This window comes from Corvus cornix, chromosome 2 (assembly GCF_000738735.6).
Source record: "Corvus cornix cornix isolate S_Up_H32 chromosome 2, ASM73873v5, whole genome shotgun sequence".
Taxonomy (NCBI): Eukaryota; Metazoa; Chordata; class Aves; order Passeriformes; family Corvidae; genus Corvus; species Corvus cornix.
Genome location: NC_046333.1, coordinates 34,407,247 through 34,430,553, shown reverse-complemented (window position 1 = coordinate 34,430,553; position 23,307 = coordinate 34,407,247). Strand labels below are relative to the sequence as shown.

Below are 23,307 nucleotides of genomic sequence, written 5' to 3'. Positions count from 1 at the left end.
GACAAAAATATTTCAGCTGCATGGTTATGACCTATTTTTCTAACAAGGCAAAAAACCCACTGAGAGACATGATTGCAGCTTCCTGGGAGAGGAAAGGAATGCATTACACTGAAGGAATATAGAATAAGGGAGGCCAGAATAGGACCAAGCAGTCCAGGTGTGGCCTCACTAACTTTGAGTACAACTCCCTCAGACTGCTGGTAATGCTCCTCCTAATACAGCTCAGGATGCCATTATTCTGCTTTTCAGCAGGGGCATATTTCTGGCTCATGTCCACCTTGGTGTCCAACAGGATGTCCCAGGCCCTTTTCTGCAAGGCTGCATTCCAACAGTTGGACCCCAGCATCTACTGGAGCACGGGGCTGTTCCTCGCCAGCTGCAGGACTGTGCACTTCCCTCTGCTGAATAGCACAAGGCTGCTCTTTACTCATGTCTCCAGCCGGTCAAGGTTCCTCTGAATGGGAGCACAGTCCTTTGATGTCTCAGCCACTCCTAGGTCCTGTGTATGTCTCAACCCTCTGTGATGTTGCACAGCCTGTTGACTTCCTCTCAACTTCACCACGTGGTGACAGCTCTTCCAACAACAGCACACCTGCATAAATGAAAGCCATCTCTCTCTACCTCAGGATAGGGAGCAGCTCTAGGCACTCCCAGCAACCTGACTCTTGCAGGGCTGTCTTCCCAATCTGAAGCTCTTTCTGGGTTAAAGTCTCTGTCTGGGCTGAAGTCTCTGCCCTGAGGGACAGGTGCTCCAAAACCTGGAGAATGCACCTGTGGCACACTGCCACCACATCTGCAGGCTTAGGTTGTTCTGAACTCAGATGAGGATCCCTTCTTTGCACTGTTCCACAGAAACTAGTACATCTGTTGGCTGTGTCTGGAAGCTGTGCTCCAGACCTGGCTGTTAGAGAGGACTTTCTCCCAGCCACCAGCTAAAAAGGTACTTGACCATCCCTACTGAGCAGCAGCTCCAAAGAAGGCTCAGGACACCCCTGGGTCAAGAGCAGCTGACAGCTTCTCAGAAGCCACTAGGACTTCCTGAGGCCCACATTCCTGTGGCTCACCTTACCTTTACCTTACACGCAGCAGCAAGCACCCTCAGTTTTTTAGAGGGTTCCCAGATGGGGCCTGTCCCCCTAAGCTGCCAAGGAAAAACCCAGACTCCTGTGCCTGCTCACTGCCCTTGGTAGCTGTGCTCAGCCTGGCTCTCACACAGACCTCCCCACAGCCCTCAGAAAAAGTGAGCTTGACTGCCCCCAATACGGGGGCAGGGAGATGGAATGTCATTTTGCTGTATCATACATCATTTAGGCTTACTTAAAAGACACTCTGCCTTAACAGTTTAATGAGGCTGGTCAGATGACATTTAATTTATTTGATTATGCTTTAGGATAAGATCAGTTTTATTTTATTCATTTGGCAAAAATTGGCTCAGCCTTCCATCTGAAAGAAATAATAACAAAGATGTGCTTTGGAGTTCCAGAATGTAAAAGTACAGTTGCAGGCCTAATACTATTCCATTCCTCCCAATTGCCAACTAAATTTTATGAACTAATTCTCTACATCACCTATTCTGCGTTATAGCTTAAATCCCCACAAAAAGCAGTGAATAAATTAAAATGCTTGGATATTTGACTATTCATCTTTCTACCAATATCTTCAAAGATCAATTAAAAAGGAGAGCTAAGTAGCCATACTCTTGTGTTACATGGCCCAGCAGATACTGAGCCTTTGTGGTTGTGAATTGGATTGAGGATCTCAAAAAAAAGCCACGGGAAGGCAGAAAATCTGCTCTAACAAGCCACAGCAGTATGCCTAAGGGTCATTGCTGATTCTTCTGCTGTATGGATCAACACAGTGGGAAAGTCATCACATTTGCACCAACAGGTTATAAACCAGCATCAATCTCAACACACAAACAACTGCAAGGAAATTTTCATAAGTCATTGAAAAATCAAACTTTCAAAGAGACAGGTTACAGTATTTGCTCACATCTTCAATAAGATTTTTCAAACAAACTAAACAGGTACAAGAGGGGTAGCTTAATTGCAGCACTGAAAACTGTGCAAGTAGTCACACTGTGGAACACTCCAAAGTGGTGGTGGCATAATTCACAGAACCTTTCTGCCAACTTACTTAACATAGTATTTTGACTTTCATAGTTAATTCTGCCATAAACCAATGTTTGCAATCAATGCAATCATTTTGAAACATGCAGAGTTATTACGATCTTGCACTCTTGTGTATAGATGGGGTCTGTGACCTGTTCACAGCAACTGAACAAGGGTAAAGTCAGAGATCTCAGTTTGTAGGGTATCAGTCTAAGGCTAGACCCAAATTTGCTTAAATTTCTTGAACTACTATCTATACACAAATGTCTGCCTGTAAGCAGTAAGAAATAAATGTTTCTTTATCAAAGATTTCCTTGCTTGCTTCCTCTTTTTTAAGCATTTATTTCCCAGTAAAAGCAGAAAATATGCAGTGTGGCAAGAATTACAGGGTTTTTTCATTCAAGCCAGTTGATTGGAAGAAATCTACAACCACAGCAACATGGTAAAGCTGCAGTCATCATGCCTTGTAAGCTAAAAGCTAGATAAAATTGTTAAGTATTCACAGTTTCAGGCAGCTATGCTCCCCAATTTCTCTGTTGTTCGCAGCTTCATTTTCAGAGAATAATAGAAGAGTTTGGGTTGGAATGGACCTTTAAGTCACCTAGTTCCAAACACCCTGCCATAGGCAGGGAACCTTCCACTAGACCGGGTTGCTCAAAGCCTAATTCAACCTCACCTTGATCATTTCTAGGGATGGGACATGCACAGCTTCTTTGGGCAACCTGTTCCAGTGCCTTACCACCCCCACAGTAAAGAATTTCTTCCATATAACTGATCTAAACTGACCCTCTATCAGTTTAAAGCCATTATCCCGTATCCTATCACTACAGGGCCTGCTTAGAAGTCCCTCTCTTTCTTTCCTGTATCCCCCTTTAAGTACTGAAAGGTGCTCTAAAGTCCCCCCAGAGCCTTCTCTTCTCTAGGCTGAACAGCTCCAGCTCTGTTTGCCTGTCTTCACAGCAGAGGTGCTCCAGCCCTCTGGATCATCTTTGTGCCCCTCTGGACTCACTCCAACAGGTCCACATCCTTCTTATGTTGGAGGCCCCAGAGCTGGTCACACCCTCCAGGTGGGGGTCCCACAAGGACAAAGTAGGTGGGGAGAATCACCTCCCTTGACCTGCTGACCATGTTTCTTTCAATGCAGCCCAGGACAGATTTGGCTTTCTTGGCTACAACTGGACATTGCTGGATCAGGTTGAGCTGTCAACCAACACCCCCAAATCCTTCTCCTCAGGGCTGCTCTCAATTCATGTTCCACACAGTTTGTATTTTGTATCCATCCCCAGCAGTCACACACCTACCATGATCTCAGTTGGTAGAAGAGGTATGCTGCCATGGGGATTTTTGAGTTTCCCACTAGCAAAACATTTTTCCCATGGTTATTGCAACAGTGCACCCACGCAGACAATTTTATTCATGAGACAGGACTAATCAGGTTACTAAAGGCTTTGGAAACCCTACATTTCAAATTATCTATTTAAGCCAGTTTCTGCCATCATTGTAACAGCACTAATGGGCTGATACAAAACCAGGGTAGTACACTTGATTCCATAGTTCAGCTTCAGCTTGTCTCCCTGCCCTTCCCACTGATTTTGTGTGATTGGGGGTAAGCGGAGAGCATATGTAAGTTATTTACTAAAATACTTCCATGCCCTTTATTGAACATCAGAAACTCAGTTCTTCATATTATTCATACTTTTCTTTACCAGCTGTGCTCCTTACAAAGAGATTCTTCAGGTGCTTCAAAATGCAATGAAGCCATCTTTGCACAGGTTTGTGCTGAGCCCTGTACCTCATCCCTCCTGCAGCTCTACCTAAATCTACATACTACTATAATCCATGTAAATCCACTGCTATTGCTTTAGCATAGTAGTCATTGAGATGAATCACAGAAGCCTTCTCTAATTGCACACCTAAGTCAATACCTACAGTGGAAGAAACCAGAGAGACATGAATCCAGTCACCATGATAAAGTATCTACAGACTCCAACAAAAGAATGACTAACCATAAAGGTCACAAATCTACTCGTGTTCCCTCTAGGCACAAGTATTTTTTTTTGTCTGATAGCATGACTATGAACAAATAAAAGAATGAAGGGCCAAACCATTTCAACCAAATGGTCAGAGCCTGGTTCTTCACAAGGCTTTTCCAGAAACTTAAACTGCAGCAAAATGATTTAATGTCATTCTGTGATGCTGGCACATAGTGCTGCCAGACAACAGTGCAATGTGTCAGAGAACACGTTCAAAAAAAGTGGATATGGAAAGAAGCCTAAGCTTTCTAAGCTGCACAGATACAGAAATTTCAGTCTCTTTGAGAGAGATCACAAGCAAAAAGAACTATTTCAGTTTCTCCAGTATTGGATAATGTGGAAAGGTGCATGCACAAATCACAAGTGCAATGGCTGTTCTTGATTAAATGTTCCCTTCATTTTCTATCTACCACAATCTTGGAGACCAAAGCAATAAACCACAAACAGTTCTCTTCCTCTCCACAGCTTCCAAAGAATTGCACAGATACTTCAAAGAAGGTAACAAAAATAGCACTGTTTTATTTGTTTCTCAGTACAATTTCTGAATTTTTGACTTACGGAAGTATTTCAAGGTCTCTTCTATTTGCTCAGTTGTTAAGTCAATATTCGCATCAGGGGAAATGAGAGGTGTGTGAAGCCAGTCGTCGTGGTCATAACCATAGATTGTATCCGCTCTTAGCTTATAATGAGGCAGCTGCTCTTCCAGGAGACTGATGATTTCAACTTCAGGAAGATTGGTACTATTGCACACATCTGTTAAGGGAAAGGGAACAATCTCTGTTAGTTACCTTGAGTACTATATATAAAACTTTGAAAGACATCACTTTGCTTTGATATCAACAGGATTTTTCTGCATGTAAAGAACAGCTCAATACAAATAAGTTCAGAAGATATGCCTGGCCCAAATTATCCTAAAATATTTATCATATAATATCATATTTACTAGTAGACAATACAGTGGCATGCTCTCTTTGTGACAAAAAGCCTCTAGAAGCAGGGACATTTATTGAAGAGTAAGTGGGCTACAGTGGGGAACAGAGAGCCAGTTACAACTGGAGTATGAAGAAAGGATTAGTGCACAGAGGAATGTAAATTTTTTATGTTCTACTTCACAGATCATTTTTAACTTTCAAGCCTTACATATAACCTTAACTTGGTCTTTGACCACAGTTTAGTACCACTGTAATTTTTTGCCTTTGCTGCTGGCAGATTTTTCTCAAGAAACAGAAATCCAGGATTGCAATAGCAAACAGTGTCACAGTTCACACCTAAGACACACCCGTAAAGATGATTACAGGAACTTCCAGGGCACCTTTCAACACTATTTGACCTGCATTCTGTGCTGCAGACCCTCATGTTCACAAATACATCAAATTTGCACCCAGTTCTAAAAACGGATACCGACAGCCAACAACTGCAAAAATGTTACAATTAAAATTAGAGCTTTAAATTTAGGCCAGGAGGTAGCTGGGAAGTTTTAACACCAAAAAATCCCAATTCAAGACAGATTCTTTTTTACTGTGAGGATGGTCAAACAGGGGCACAGGGAGGCTAGAAGTCGAGTAAACAATGCCATGAGCACTTACTCTAAAAGATGTGCTATTAGTAGAAGTCAGAACACATTATCTTCAGAGGTACCTTCCAACCTATATTACATTATAATGAAAAATTTTGAGAGTGTGTCAATACCCAAAACAGTTGTGATAGTTCTAAACATATGTTTAATTATCATATACAATTAAATAAAATGTCATGCTAAATATTTATTAAGATACTGAGCAACCCATGGTATGTTTTCAGTAAATACGTACTGCATCAATCTGCACATTTTCCATTTCCGCACCAGTACAAAGAGAAAACCCCACCATCCAGCACAACCCCTACCCCCTCCACAAAGTATGCAAGAGCTATCCACGCCTTTTTTGGAAGGGCAACGCACCAGAGCTCCCTCTTTAACCAGTGTCATAGCTCTGGCAACTCTTGCTGAGACTCACTCCAGAGTAAACAGCCAAGACTGTCAAGACTCTGAGTGCTCCCATGTACCTTTACTGCCATGACCACGCTCCCCATGGTCCCCTCTGCCAGCATGCTCTGCCAGGAGCCCCATGTACACCCCAGCCCCTGGTCCTGCCCTGTGCAGTGCTGTAGGCAAGCCTGTGCCCAGCTCTGTTCCCTGCTGACACTGACTCGTTGTCCAGGCTTCCTGGATTGCTGGCATTTGTTTGATGATTGACCCCTAGAGAGTCAATTTGAACCATTGCTGCCAGCACCTTTGCTCTGCTTGGGAACAAAGGGCCTGGGCTGTGCCAACAAGGATTGTGCCCTTCCCATCCTGTCAGCTGCCTGTAAGGCAGCCCTGCTCTTGCTGCTTCCTGACAAAGGCACCAATTTTTGTAAGAGAAACTTGATCTTGCAGGATTGGTGTAGACCTGCAATTCCACTGTAACCTACTGGAATTCATCTGTGTCAAAGAAGGGGAGGAAGGAGAGAATGGGGAAGCAACATATACTTTTCTATACATCATTAATTACCCGGTTTTTGCCTTTTTAATCCAGAAATTACATCGTCAAAAGCAACCCAAGCACTAAAAATTGCAAGAACATTACTATTCTATCAGACAACAGTGCAGAGAATACCAAGATGAACTCATACTGTCAATCTCCTGCCTACGTACTTTACAAAATTCTGATGATTAGAACAAAAATCCACTTGGGAAAGTTGTGTTGTACTTTATGGTTGAAGGAGTCTGCTGTCACCTATCAGGAGGTATTCTCCTCTGCTTTCACCCAGACTGTTCTGCTACCTGTTGTACACATGTGAGTGTCCTCCAACCCTTCCTGCAGTTAGATGCCCGCATGTGTGGCAATGCTGTTTTGATGGAGCTCTGTGCAATGTGAGAATCAGCCTGCACACATCATTTTAAGAGGTCCTTGCAACCCTCTCAGAGGGACTACTGGCTTACAGAGAGAAACAAGATCTGTTCCCCATGCTTTGAAAGACAAGAGCCAGCTTGTAACTACAAACCTTTCTTTTTCCCTAGCTACCTTTTTAATTGCTGACAGCATCCTCTCAGTGCCTGCAACAATCTGAGTGCAGAAAAGCCAGCTGATCTTCTAAAAACCACCTGCTGCCATCCACTAGACATTCAAAAACCTTTCTGTGTACATGTACACATAAAAAATTTTTCTTTTATACATCTATCTTTCGATTACCTAATTGCTCTCAATCTCAAGAATATGGAGTTGATTTTTTTCATTAGGGGTGCTTTGGGCGAGTTTTTCTGGCCAAAATGTTAGTTCTTCTCTTCAGAAAAATGCAAGAATCTACACAGCCTGAGATGATAGTCTTGGAAACAAAGAAATAAAAATCTTGAAATATTCGAACCTTTAGTGTCGTTCTCTTATTAGGATTCAAAAAAAAATAGACTTTACAGATGAGAGGAGAAACTTTCATTTGTACAGATAGGTAAACTGGCTTGTTTTATCCCAAAAAGTAGCAAAAAATGGATACAAAGGAAGTGACCAGTAAAATGTGAGGAGGGAAAAAAAACCCTTCATACATGTACATATGAAAAAAAGCCCCAAACAAACCAAAACTATACCGTTTTATTGTGGAAAAGAAATCCCCTGGAATGCGAAGACTATGCAGCAAAGAAATAAGAATTATCGTGGAATAAAAGCCAAGCAAGAAAATTTTTCTACTCTACCATATAATAAATCCTGAGAATTTCTAAGCAATTCAGAAGGCCTAATAACTGGAAAAGATATTAATGAGTAATTGGAAAGGCAACTTTTTATGATGCTATTGTCATTAACTTCTACTGCAATTTTAAAATCTGGATACCAGCAGGAAATAGGAACAGGCTCTGATGTAACTGCCTATTTAGAAAAACAGGACACCATGGTTACACTTGTTCATGACTAAACATTAGTTCACCATTTAAATCACGGCAACATTCTCAGTGCTACAGTTACACGGTCTCTTCCCCTTCACTTTTCCTCCCCTCTGGTTTTCTGAGATGCACACATTTGTTATGAGAAGATCCCCAAACACCAGGTAAATTTTTTAGAAGACCCTGACTATGTTTCTACAGAGGTTTATTTTATTATTTCTGATTAGAACTGCAAAGATAAACAACTAAGTAACTTCTCTACTAAGAACACCCAAGACATCATCTGTGACTGTAATTTATGATTAAGTTAACTGATATCCAATAGACATAAAAGCACTTCCTCTTGCCCTAGGTGGTACCTTCATTTTATTGAGAAAAATGTAACATCTTACACTTAAAACAATTAGCTGATCATTAATTTAAAAATGATACAACAAAATGTACTGGAACCATATCTTTCTGAGTTGCTGTTATGGACTCTGGGTTTTGTAATCGAAGCAATTTTCAACTTTCAGTTTTCTGGACACATTTGGCAAACAAATTTCTACAAGCAGATTAAAACCAATTTAAATAGCTAATGAATTATGAACTCATGATTCTTAGTAAAGCATGGGTCATTCCAGGTTCTGCTTATGCTCTTGCAACTCTATAGCTTCCAGCACTTCACAGAAATAATTAATTTTTTTTAATTAACTCTTTTTTGTATTATTTTTGCAAGTAACATGTTCTACTGCTTTACTTTCTTCTTAGCTTAAATGCATGAACACCCTGTCTCACTTGCTTTGTTGAAAATATGTATTTCTCCATGCCCTGTTCCTCAGGAAATGAAGAAGGTGCTCAGTCCGCTTTGCAGTAATTTTTGACAACATTCCTCCTTGTGCTCTCTGTTTTCTAAATGAGATTTAAACAAATGTTTTCGAAGACTTTTGTCCTGGTTAATTTCTTGTTACAGTTCCTAATCTTTCTATAAAGAAGATGCAAAACAGGCAGAACACTCCAGCTGAGCTCTCTTCTGCATATTTCTTCCCACTTCAGTATCCCTTGGGTAGTTACTAATGGATTACCTACAAGCTTGTTTCGTATCTTTTCATACATTGGCATTTGACCGGCTGGTGTATTTCTCCTTTTCTGGACATACTAAACCTCTGTACCCCATGATTCTCAACTTAAGACAGCCACTCAAGTTTCACTGGTTGTTTCAGCTTGCTTATATTTCCTTAGATAAATTTTTATTATTATTGCTGATCTAGGTACCTTTGACTATTTCATCAGTTCACTTTCTTCTAGGCACATCTCTATCCATACAAAATGCTCTAAATATAGTAAACTAACTCTTCACTGTGGAGCCTGAAGTGAGGGTGGGAGGATGGCTTCTTCCTTCCCCCACTCTTTTTTTTTAACTTTTCACACGCAGAGAAAGAAAGAATTTGCAGGACAACCATGTGCATGTCAGGATAAGAGTACACTTGGTTATTTTCCGATGCACACTTACATCTTTCCTCTGCTGACAAGTGAGCAAGGAGTTGATCATACAGAAATGGAGTGAGAAGTCTAAAACAATGGGAGCTGACTGTATGGAGACAGCACAGCTCCTCAAGGAATTCTTTCCCTCCCTGCACATAACAGCACAGAGATCACAAGGCATTGTGTGGGGTGCTGTCACCCACTGTCCTTTTCATCCTGCACTCACACAGCCATGCAATACGTGAGGTCACTTCCCATAGAGAGTTACATACATACTGAGCTGTCAGTGTTACTTGGATGGGTGGAACTATGCCAGCACCTCATGAACAAGCAATTCAGCCTCAGTCAAACTAACTTCAACTCCAGCTAAGTTCAACAAGAACCACAGGTAGACAGCTTTGAAAATCTCATTCCTATCAACATGGTCGCCTAAAAGCAGCTCATCTTTCAAACTCTATTCCCTGCCAGGCTTTTGGATTTCATCTGTTTATGGCTATAGAAGTATCTTACTGTAGGAAAGAAAAACCTAGCTTGACCAATAAAGAAGGAGCACTGACTCAATTTCAGCATCAACTTCACATTAGAACAAATGATAAATTCAGAGAATGAACTTAGAACAAAGAGAAGGGACAAGGGCATGGGGAGAGTGGTGGCCAACAAAGAACACCCCAAAACATACAGTAAACACACAGAGAAAATTAACTCTACAAATCTCAGAGCCTGGTATCTGCAGGAGCCTTTACAAACACAATGCAAACAGCTTATTATCACGGTGTCCGGCAGTGGTAGAGAGGAGAAGAGAGATCCAGCAGGCAGGCATTGTGCATCAAGATTCCTCATCTTACTTAATTATTTCACAAACTCTTTTATAGACTTTTTTCTTCATAGTCTAATTGGTCAAAGGATCAGCCACCCCTTGCCTCGGGGTGATTGGCTAAAATCCTAGAACATCCATTATCAAAATATTTTTCTACTGTACTATAAACAAATCTTTGCAAGGTCACAGGTGTTCATAGCTTATAGAACTCTACTAATATCTTCCGTGAGAGAGAAAAATATCTCACGGGACTGGAAAGAAGCAAGAGAAATTCTTGCTAGCTGCATATTTGTATCCACAGCTTATAGTACAGTCCTCACAAGGAACATAAAATATATAGTTTCTGCCTGTCTGCATTCTGGTTCAAACCATCCCTGATCTTCATGGTTCCACTGATTTGCTTGGGAGCAGAGCTCCCCTCCCAAGGTTAAAAGGACTCCCAGGTCTCCACAGAACCCGCAGTACAAACTGCCACCTGCCGGCAGAACTGCCGTAGTACTCGAACTCCCAAATCCCACAGGACATTTTGCCAGCCGGTTTCCCACTTCCAGCCCATGGCTGTAAGTGGAAAAAACAATGGCTCATAAACCCAGCCCTGCCAGGAACTACGCTAGGGTCAGAGCACCGCTCAAGAAGGGGCATGCCAGAACACACAAGTCATGACAAGAACGACCACAAGAAAACTACCCAGAGACAGTATCATTCCCAGAGCACAGTGCCCCTGAGTTGTGGTCCTGATGGAAGCCAACATCTTGCAAATAGCACAAAGCAGCCGTGCTGCCCAGAAGTGCCTCCTCTGAGCAAAGGGAAACAACCATTGAACAGAAGTGTGTGTCGCAAAACAACTCCACTCTGGGTGTGACCTTAGGGAAGTGCTGGGCTGCTTGGCAACTTTCAAAACATAAGCTTTGGTCATCAGGCTGTATCACATGTCCACTCTGAGCATCTTCCAGGAAACTCCACTCCATCAAACCCCAGCAGCTGATGCTCAGCCCACAGCCAGAGAGGGGCAGTCTAAATACCCTCTTCCTTCTTAAACACAAACAAAGCGAGCAAACAAACAAAAAACCCCCAAACCAAAACAAAAGAAAAAAATCCCAAAAGCAAGCAAAAAATGCCTCAGTAGCCAGGCAAATCTTTCATTTCTTGCAAGAGAACTAAAACATCATAACTTGTCACTACCTGTTGAGGCAGCTGAGGACAGAGAAGTAGATAACCACAGTAACAAAAGAGACAAGAGAAACAAGGAATCTCTCTGAAGAAAGCTGGAAGAATAAAGAAATCTACTACTTTACTTCATGGGACCACATACTCCTCTCTTTGGTTTTCAGTCCTGTCCTATTTCACACACACATAATACACTTACCCTTGACACTTAGCTCTCTCAGTGGTTTTTTTAAGTTTCTCCGTTCTAAATCTTTGAGAAAAGACAGTCAATAAATAACAATTCCAGAAAATAAAAAGCACACAATACCTGCCAAGGGTCAATTCCAGTGCTGGCTCCATATTAGTTAAGCAAAAATAAGGTTCTCTGCAGAAAAGACTACACACCATGGAGGCTAAAGTCCAGCCACATGTAACACAAGAAATCGAAGTTCATCAAGTTGAGGCTGTTCCATGCCAAATACCAGACCATTTTGATCGCTGATTTTGCTCCATGTGACGCTGAGATTAGTCACCTAATCTAGCTCAACAAGCAGCCAGGAGGCCATGACTACGTTAGCATTCTCTTTTTTCAGCAGACCAACAAGCCTAACCATACTCCAATGATGGATGCAAGAAGGATGATCTTTCTCTAAATGTTTTTCCAGCAGATATTTCCTGGCTGCTTGGAACTGCCCAATAGTCTCATCTTCTCCATGCTTTCTGTCCATTTAGACAGTGATGGAATGAACTCGTCGTTATCACTGCGAACAGATCCACATAAAAATGAAAAGCAGAGGGAAGAAATTCTACCACACAATTAGGCTGCTACCTATGCTACTGAAGAGGAAAACATGGCCTGTAGTCATGCATTATTTGAGTTCTATAGGCCTACATAGACACAGTTATTAAGTATTGACTGAAGTCTATAATTACAAGTATTTCTTGAGCCTTATTTAACAATTACAGGTGTATGTACAAAGCAATAGGCAAAACCCCAGAACTTACCATATTTCTCTTCAGCCTTGGTTCTCAGATGCCCAGAATGTGGCTAACTGTACTGAAGTCTTACAAATGATACTGCTGAACTCAGGACATGTGTTTCAACGTAAAGCAAGTGGTTAGATTATAGGGCAAAAAATATTGCTTCTTAAAAAAAAAAACCACAACAAAAAAACAGCTCCTCAAACAGCTTCTGTAACTTGACTGGCATGGCATGACATGATTTGAAATTGCAAGCCCTGCCACACATCTTTGACCAAAGCTGTTTAAGCAGTGGTTCTTCTGCCTCTGAACATGGAAAAATCTGCATAAAATCCAGTCTTCCATGGGAAAACAAAAGATTCCATGCCAACCTCTTTTTGGCTTGGCCAAATACACATCTAAAGACTAGGATAAATTTGGGAGTGCCAAAGCTAACAAAGATGAAACCAATTCCAATGTGAGGAATGCCACTGCTTACCAGGTTGAAGTGTCCCTGCTTTGGTTCCATCCTACATACACATTCCTGCTGGGTATAAAAGCCGAGACAGATTTGGTGATGAGAGTCCATTAAACTATTAGGACTCTACAGTACATTATGCCATAAATGTAAATGAACTTTGCCTTAAATCAAAGTACAGAAATGTTTTTCCCTTTAGATAAATGCACCCATATTCATGATTCCTACATTAAACAGAAAATAAAAGGAAACTTTGCCACCATGGCTATTTTTTTAGAGTTAGAACAAAAGCTATTCATGTAGCAAAGGCATGCTGGCAATGCACTGTTCAGCAGCAGTAAGAATAAACACATTCATTAACCATTAGGATCTTCCAGCTGCCAAGAGAGACTGCAAATGTCTCAAAAACCCATTGATAAATCACCGAGTACAAAAACCCTGAAAAGCAATTGTCCTGCTTTTGCTCGTTGTTCAGCCCAGCTACAAAATGTGCCAGCCACTAAACAATGGCTGTCAACAAAGCTTTCACAGAATCACAAGCAAAACGTAAGAATTAAATCTTATGTAGCTTGCTCTCCCTACAGATGCTTACTTTAAGTGAAAAATGTGTTGCTTCATGATGGACACACACACATACATTAAGGGGGAAAGGTAAAGCTGAACTTCACATGTTATGGACCTAAATTATGGAATAAAAGTTATTTTCACACATTTAAATGCACCAATAGTCAAATGTAGCTTTTTAGTCTTCCTGCACTATTCATTGCACCACAACAGGAAAACAAAAAATGCAAAGCAAAAAAACATCCCCAAAAAAATCTACTAGGCACTAGCCTTCAGTACTTTCTACAAAGAACAAACCCAGAACACTGATGAACACTTACTGCTTTCATGCACCTCTACCTCCAATAAAGTACACATTTAGGAATGGTAAGTGCTTCCCAAAACAAGGGAAAGCTAAGAAGAATGTCTTTAAAAACGCCACACCAGACTTGTAATTACAACACTTGCTTTCATAGTGATGTCAGAATTGACAGTTTACACTAAAAAACATGGATCATATTAGGAAGGATAAATAAGTAAGAGGGCTAGACAGGGAGAACAGCAGAATTCTTCTTAAGGAAAACCAACCAACCAAATGCCATCAAACAACAAAAAGACAATCCTTGACAGAATAAAAACATATGCCTGAGACACAGATTAAGAGGTGGTGTAACAACCTGACAGAGGAGAGGAAGCAGAAAAAACCACCAGGTTATTGGAAAAGGGTAAGAGCTGAAAAGCAACCAGGGGGCTTGGGGGGGGGGAGGAATCTGCATGAAGTTGACTAAGAATGCACCAAAAGCCAGACAGAAAATTCAGAACAGAGGCAATGATGCAGCAGGCACAGAGAATAAGATTATTTTGTCAGAGTATGCTAGACAGAAATACAGTCAGACTCATAAAATTGTTCCAGTCATGCTGAAGGAGCTATCTCATGTTAACAGGACTGGCATTTTTGGAACGCTTTAGAGAAAGGAATAGTGTTCAGAATTTAGCAATAGCTGCTTACAGAAGTGTTGGAAAAGAGGGAGAAGAGACCGAAAGTAGATCAAGCTTACAGGATAAGACTGGTAACAATAACAAAAGTAAATGAGCTGAGGTAAGGATCCACATTCTCATAGCTTTATTTAAAGGAGAGACTAAGAAAGCTGGGAGAGGAGTAGGCAGGGGTGTAAAAATTACGAAGGTTTTTCAAAATCATGAAGGTAACTTCACAAGGAAAAAGAACTTACATTCACCAAAATCCTGCATAAATAGGACAAATACTCACAGAAACAGTGCAAGATTGCCGTCAAGGCACAGGGGTAGCAACCATGAACTTCCAGGATAAAATCAGCAGATCCACATAAGAAAAAGCTATGGACAGGTTCCAACACTAAATAGTTCTGCATGATGGGGGGACTTATGCTGAGTAGACTACTGAGAGTGGCTGAGTATGTGATCCTATATCCAGCATCTGTGGTTTCTGGAGTCAAAAACACAGTCCTGAGCTGGCTGGTCCAACACAGCAGAGCATTTCTTACGCTCTTTGCTTGAGTTCCAGCTCCACCAAGCAACATTTTACACCTCTTCTCTCATATTGACAAAACTGAGAAAAACATGGAAGTCTCACCCCAAATCAGGAGCTGAAAAAGAAGCAAATGCAGAGCAAGTTATGCTCCACTAAAAGAGAAAGGTAACCCCAACAGAACTCAGAGAGGTTCAAATAAAGGGAAACAATTCAAAACTGTCAATATTTTTTCAGTACTTTTTTAACCATTTAAAGCTTATAAATCAACCAGCAGGCCTGTAACAGGTACCAAACCCAACCAGAGCACCCTGTTGAACAGTCTCAGAATAGCAAGCACACAATTTCTGGGGGTAACTCACGCACCTAGAACAGGACAGCTAGGAGTACAGCATTCTCCCCATCACCTGCATAACAAGAGTAAAGCAATCTCACAACAACCTCTAATACCTAAGTCCCTAAGGAGTTAATATTGAGTAATCATGTTTTATCATACTTGAAACAGAAGGAACAGACATTCAGCCTTACAATACAAAAACATGCATCTTGGGAGACACACACACAATAGAATGGAAATTCCGTGGGCCCTAAGCATGTCTTTTAAAATAAAGTGGTTACATAATGAAATGGTCAGAACAACACCACTTATCTGTAAGATCAGTTGGTTATCAAACCTGGCTGATGTTGCCATGAAGAGAGGTGATCTGGTGGAAGAGAATGGAATCTGTTTCATATGGGAACATATTTAAAGCCTGAATAAGGATAGAGACAGGATGAAAACCCAGAGAAAACTTTCTGCACCCAAACATTGCTAGGAGATTGTGTGAATGAGGCTTGACAGCAAGAGAAAGTTGGTTTCTCTGGATGTTATGACTCCTTCCACTGCAGTCAGTGCAGTAACATGCAAGTTACACAACCTGCGAGGAAGGTCAAACAATACCAACTCTTCTCACAGATGTCTTTTTTTCTCAGCAGAAAGGTATTTCATGGTTTGACCCCTCCAGTACTTTAATTTTGTTTCTAGCAATTAAAAAAAAAAAAAAATCTACTCGTGTTAATTGCAAAAGTAAGACACAGAACAGGTTATTACCACAAAGCATTTCCCAATAATTCAACAGCCCTCAGGAAATTGTCCTGAACAGCCAGAAAACACACTCCTACATGCATTTAGTAAGAGTAATTAGTACAATGAACAAATGAATCATGCAAACTAATGAAGGAGCTGGGCAATTTAAATTACAGTCCATTCATTCTCTCCCTTTTCAGAGAAGGATGAGGAAACCTACATGGCATATTAAGCAGTTAGCTCTTGAATTACAAAGTACACCATACCAAAATCATTGCAAATAGTGAGCATTTAGACATGCAAAAGCAGACAAAGTTAACTTATTGAAGATGTCTAAGGATACTGTGTTACACATATTTTAAGAGGAAAAAAAGAAAAAAAACACAAAAAACCTCACAAAATATTCTGGCAGTCAAACAGCTATCACAAGAGTAGTATGCAGTGATATTTCAGACTTCCCTCTCCACTGTACTCTCCATTTCCAGGAGGACAGGATTTGTCTGACAGCAGCTGACAGATAAGAAAGAAAGCCAATCAGACTAAGAGGCTTCTGTAATTCATAAAATTGGGACTATTGAGCAATTTAGTGATACTCTGCTTTTTCATGCCAAGATTACAGCCCTTCCTGCTCTACAAAAAATGGGATGGGGGTGGTGGTGGTGTTAGAGAAGAAAGCTCCTAATTCCAGCTGCTGTTTTCATCAACATCTGACTGAAAGCATTCAGGTCTGCACTGCAAATACAGAAAAGACAGAAAAGCATTTTCCACTCCCTTTCTAGCAAAAGGAACACTAGATGGTGCTACATCTGTATTCCTGACTCTATGCTCTGGGATGAACGGCAGCAGCAAGAAAAAGAAAAGTTAAAAGGAAAAAAAACCCAACAACTAGGACATGATAGATGCCTCCCACACGTAGCAGCACCATGACACTTCCTACAGTGCTACCCCACTGTCCACCAACCCCAGGACTTGAGTCTCCTACCCATTTACCTACAAGAGCTCCACAATCAATAGCAATAGAAACTTCAAGTCAGACTACACTGATCTTCTCTCCTATATCTTGCTAACAAAATCTAAAAAGAAGTATTACAAAACAAAAAATCTATTACAACAGCTACTGAGTCCATTTTCAGGTTTAGTGTTTAGAAAGTATGTGCCCCACCAGCACTTTTTTCATAATAACTCTTAAAACATTCACAAACTTTTTTTTTCAATGGATCAACTATCCAACTTCATTTGCCCTTCTGTGCTGAAGTCAGCACAGATTCAGATGCATTTACCTGCATAAGGCTTCACTTGCAGCACCTATGAGCTTTGGATGGTGCTTTAACATCAAATTCAGTGGGAAAGGTGCTTTTACGGGGCTGTCCCTCTCTCACACATTGGCTTAAGGAAATTTTTCACCACACTGTTTTTTGTCACCTGGGTCCAGCCCTGCAGTGCTTATTGCCTCTGCTATGCCAACATAACTGCTTTTAGGCCGCACAGTAGGACAGATCAGAGGTGTGACCTAAGTAAAAAGTAACCCTCATCTCCTCTCTGACACAAAAGCAGAGCAAGGATTCTATCCAGACCAGCTGCCTAAAATACCTCCAGTTGCACTCCCACAGAAATCTGTTAAAGCACAATTCTGAGATGGTTTGGGGACATGAAATGTTTAAGCCAGCCCTGTATCCAAGAAAACACACTTAGCACAATCAGAATGTGCAATGCTCTCAGCTACATTGAATCTGCTCTTGGGTTCCAGGCAGGAAAGATGGTGCTCCTGACAGAGACTGCCAAGTACCTCTCTACTGCCAGCAAACACAACAGGAAACAAAACCAGTAATGAAAAAAAAAAAGGAAGCAGCATTAAGAATTTTTTGAGCATCAGTGGTCTTGAAAAGTTAAACAGCAAAATGTGCACATCATATAATTTACTATTAGCTATATCAGAGATAGCTCCAATTACCATTAGCTTGCTGCATTACAGAAAGCATCACCACACCACACTCTGCCTCAGTTTCCCATTCTTTTCTTAACTGTGCTCAAGCCTTTATTTGCAAGAATTTTTGCAGATAACTTTTACAATAGGCTGAAGGTCTTAACCTTAGACTAAAAAAAAAAAAAAAAAAAAAACAGACTTCCCTGATTGCTGAATTTGAATTCTAGGATGAGTCAAGGCTTGGCACCAGAAGAAAAAGTATGGTATATGCACACTTGATATGAGCAATTTTTTTCCCCACTAACCATTTTAAAAGTGGAAATAGTGCTAATTTGTCAATCAGAACTAAACAAAGTCTTCATGTTAAAGTCTCTGGGAATCCTGACAATTCAATCAAGTATTTATGTTTCAAAGGTAGACACTGCATACCTGCACACAATACTGATAAAGATTTTACAGAGGGAATATGAGACCAATTCCTTACATCCAGCCTGTGCCCTGTGACACCTTTAAAACATGAAACAAAAAGCTGAAACTCAAAAATCGATAAACACAAAAAAACCCCCACCCCAACTAACCAAACAATCAACAAAACCACTGCTATTTCTACTGCAAGTCACATCATGTTGTCCTCAGGTCAAAAACAGTACAAATGTGACGCCACAGAACAGCAAATCTATTTTAAAAAGCAATTCAGCATCAATCTGTAAACAACACTTGGCTGTTAGCTCAGCAAGAAGAAAGAGATTCAGAAACTACACCAGGCTTGAAGGAATGTGAAGTAGCAAGAACATGCACTGGCCTCCATTCAATAAAAACTTTTTAGAAGTTTAAAAAGTGAGTTTGTCTTGCCTTTCAAGGAACCATAATCAAGAAGGCATCGTAATTCATGAAAGAAGTTGGTTGTCCTGGTTTACAGTCAGAAACAGAAAAACAAAGTTAAATTCCCGTTAACAGGGGAGGGAGGAAGGGGGGGTGAAGTGGAGACAGGCCACAGCCTTGCAGATCCTTCTACAAGGGGCCTGGAAAACAGTTACACTGCCAGGAATGCATTTATGTGATATGTAGTTTCTAGTCTACCTAACAAGCAAATACCTACATGGAAGTCAAAAGGATGACCCATTTTTGAACCAACCAGTTAAGTAGCTCTATGAAAACAAGGAAGGAAGGATGGCAAGTAAGTTTAAACAAAGCATTTATTCCATGTAGACGCATACCTGACAAAGTGACTCCAGTGTTAATCCTGCTGCTTGTCTTCCCAAGGAAATCAGGATGGACTTGAGAGCACCTCTGCCCTTCTTTCTATTTCCTTTTTTTCAGAATATCAACCTTAATAACTACACAGCTGTTGGGCTGGGCTGAGCTAAGCTAAGGCATGCTACTAAAACAACTGTTGACAGTCACCATTAATTAGTTCTGTGACTTAAAGACAATTCTAGAAAGGGCTGAAAGCAACTCAGGATAAAAGTATCTCGCTGCCAAGTAGCATGGCCTTAGCTGTTTTTCTCAGACATCTCATTTCTCCCTTCCAAAAACTCAGCTGACTCTTCAAACATTCCCAAAAGGAATTAAAACTCACAAGGTCACGTTAGGCTAAAAGAAGCCTCACAGCTCAGCCAACAAACCACGCACTTGGAATGGAAACTGCCTGTCATTTCATGGCCATAACCATGACTAAACTGACTTAAAGTGATTATTCAAACGCAAAAAAATTTGGTCAGCTGACCACAGCACTAAGAATCTAATTCTATTTAAAATACCATACTTCAACACATATTCAATTTATTTGTATGAATCTATAATAAGGTATTCAACCTTTCATAAATGCATGCAGAAGAAGCTATTCAATATACATTAACTTTTACTGTTCCAGAACTAATGTGAAAAAAAGAAATGGCTTTGAAAAGCAAAAATATGCGCAGTAAAAATGTTAGATCCTATTTCGCCCATCCCTTTTCTCCCACAAAGCAATTCTCTTATGAAGAGAAAAATCTAAATTATGCTGAACATCAGGACAAGCATTCCATAAACTTTAAGCTGCAGTGCTCCTTTCTCCTCATCCCCGATTTTGGCTATTTTCCAAACAAACTTTCAAACGGTTCCATTTCCCTAGTACATAAATACTGGGTAAACAGTAACCTGGTTTCACAGCTATCATTGGTCTGGCCCATTTGCAAGGACCTTAAACATTACAAAGTGCTTTCACTGAAAATCCTGGTGCCTGTGAAATCACTTCTTAGACAAGAAGAAATGCGCAGAACAGCGGCAGGACCGTCCATGAAGCCGATACCCCACCATGAGCTTAATTCTACACCTCCACATGCTTACCAAGGAGAAAGATTTGACTGCTTACCAGTAATGGTGCAGGCATCTCTGTACTCTCTGCAGTCCGGCACATCATCTTCCACCCCTTCGCTTACATAGTGCTCCTCGTGAATGCCTGTGTCGCGGGCTAGGACTGCATGGTTCGACAGCTCCGAGGGAGGCACGGTGGCGGCCAAAGTGCAGTCGTGCAAAGCTGTGGCGTCCAGCTTGGCAGGTTTCACAGGCTTGTGCAATGTGCCATCAGGGGGACCAGCAATGGAGACTGGGGCTGGCTGGCACAGATGGAACTCCTTCTCTTTGCTAGAGTTGGCTTCAAGAAGTCTGCAGAACACAAAAGAAACAAATGTTCAATTCAAGCCATTCCAAACAGCGTATATCAGGACAGATGATTTTCTTTTCCTTAAACATTAGTTTAACCTGACAAATTCAGCAAATACAAAAATGCCAGTACTCTTCACAGAGCAGCAGCCTACGTCTGCTCTTTGCACAGTCGTGCACACTCTGCACCTTGCACAGTGGCAAAGTTCCATCCCTTGTATCGTGTTTTTTACTACCAACAGCTGATTAAACACCCATATTTTTGCCTATCCCAACTTGCAGTAAGCACAGTCCATGTACCTTGGCTCATTCACCAACTTTCTCTCACATCAACCAAGCCAAAGCTCTGTGTAATCCAGCATCTATATGAGGCAGCACATCCCTGGTTGATCTACTGGCACTTCAATAACATCATAATTTGAAAACAACTGGGAGCAAACAAAACAGCAATAATTGGAAGTTTATTCTATAACCCTACCAGACTTTCCTCTCCACTGCACAGCCCAGCCCCTCACTGACAGACTGGCAGCTGGCACCTCTGCTTCCTTTACAGACTACACAGAAAACAAAACTCAAGGTGCACTGGGTTAAGGGGTTGACCACACTGCTGCTCCCCAGTGCCTCAGCCTCAAACTGGGAACAAAGTCCCTCAAGGCTGGATACTGATGTCCCCAGCAAGATGAAACTGGCCAGAGAAGGAATGAAGAAGAGCACATTTGTCCCAAAACTTCACCAAACCTTCTGTGTAAGGAGCTAAAGGCACTACAAGAAGTGGTGGTATGGTACTGCTACTGGTTATCAGCAGTGTAAGGAAAGATGCAAATGCTCCCTGCTGCTAGGAAAGGAAAATGTAATTGTGGGATTGCAGACAAACAGACTTGGGAAAGGACCTGAAAGACTTTACACATGTAATAGCTACAAGGCATAAGTGGCACCTGAAGAACAAGCCACACAGGAATACCCAGACACACAGGAAAAACAAAGACAGCAAGAAGACACAATTGCACTGGTTTGGAAGCAGCAGGTGTGGATGCAATTCCATACGCAAGTGCAGCAACAGAACATGCTATATAGCATGTTCAGTGTTTCACTGAGAACCAGATACACAACAGTTTTCTTGAGAATTCTATGTGAAAAAGGCTCTCTCTAATCTCTAGGAATATGTCCAGATAATCTTATTTTGCTGTCAAAATTGCACTCAGTATTTTGGCATCTTGTTTTCTGGCATTTCTAGCCAATAACATTATTGCTCCACCAAAACATGACAGTATTTCTAGAAACTCACTGCAAGACTCAAATATCTGTCCCTAAACTGTCAAGACAAAGACCAGGTTTAGATCTCCTAGGAGTAAGTTTCAGAGAAGTCTTGCAACAAAGTTGGAACACTGCACCAGCATCATCATTTCTCTACGTATTTTCCCCCTTCAGCACAAGCTTAAGAACAAAAAAGCAAAATTCTCTCCTCCTTTCAGAGGGTCTCAACAAGGATACCTTTGCACTGAAATCAGAACATCATAACTAGAAAACAGATGGGCAGTATTAACTCTTGAAAAAAACATCCCTACACACAAAATAACATTTCATTAAGTTTTCCTCAATTACATAGATTTGTATTACTGCATGGTATAATTTAACCTGGAAATAGTTCTCACATTCAGAGACTCAAAAACTGTATTTTGTAAGGACCATAATAGCTAAAGGAACATACTAAATCAAATTATAAATTTATACCATACCCAAATAAAAATGATACTCTACTGTGGGAGCTGCAGGAAGAGAAAGTTTCACTCGAGTGCTTTAACAGAAAGTGTTATGGTTCCCCTGCAGAGCATCCCATTATTCCTGCACTATCACAGTACATACTGAAAAGAACAGTGGGGTTACTTGTACTGACTACTTTTAAAATCGTCCCCTTTCAAGTAGCTCTTTAGAAATAACAAGAAGGATATTACGGATATTAGAAATAAGTTAATCAAATGAAGTTGGGAAACAAAATGCAAATCTTAATTTTCCCCTCTACACTGAAGATAGAAACAGTTTAAGCTATAAACAAGAAAAAGTACTGGAAGTGCACAGACTGACTGATTAGACTGGCTCAATTTTGTCCTAGCTGCTACCACACATCTATGAATTTCATTTTTTTTGGGAAACTTTGGGAAGTCTGTTGTTATGAACAAGGCCATGACTAGGATTAAGGAACTAAAAGCACCAACTGCACTCTTCAGCTTTTCTTGCCCTCCTCCCCAGGCCCTGCCGTAGCAACCTCAGGAAGCCAGGAACACAACAGCACTCCTGAATGAAGTAACACTGATAACCAAGGTGTGATTTGTGTGCAGTCTTCAAGTGAGTTCTGGGAATTTAAGATCTTGTAACTTTTCTGAACCAACATCTGACATACCTGACCACCTCCACTCATTTCTGACTCTCCCACACAGTCCTCACCAAAAATACTTCTGGCCAGAACATAATATTCCAGTTTGCATTAGAAGTTTGTGTTGAATGAGTTTCACCTCTTAACATTCACTCCACTGAGGTACCATGGAACCAGTTCTCCCCCTCCTGTAAACTTCACCACAACAGCTCCTGCCTTGTCTCTGTTAAGAGTAAATAGAGATACACATCCAGAAACAAAAGTCATCGGCCTCTTCCTTTACACAACCTGTTTCACTGTTGGAACTTATGGAAACTAGAAAAAAATAAGCTTGAAAGCACAAAGAAGGAAC

General features: G+C 41.0%; 1 protein-coding gene across 2 annotated transcripts in view; it reads right to left on the bottom strand.

The window, feature by feature from the left end:
* The window catches only part of TRAK1 (trafficking kinesin protein 1), a 103,497-nt gene that overhangs the window by 60,558 nt on the left and 19,632 nt on the right, over positions 1 to 23,307 (bottom strand). For both annotated transcript variants that reach the window (XM_010398799.4, XM_010398800.4), the window contains exons 2-3: positions 20,295 to 20,587; positions 4,703 to 4,897 (exon numbers count right to left, since the gene is read on the bottom strand). The gene's annotated coding sequence lies outside the window, so the exon portion shown is untranslated. The remainder of the gene's footprint in view (positions 1 to 4,702; positions 4,898 to 20,294; positions 20,588 to 23,307) is intronic.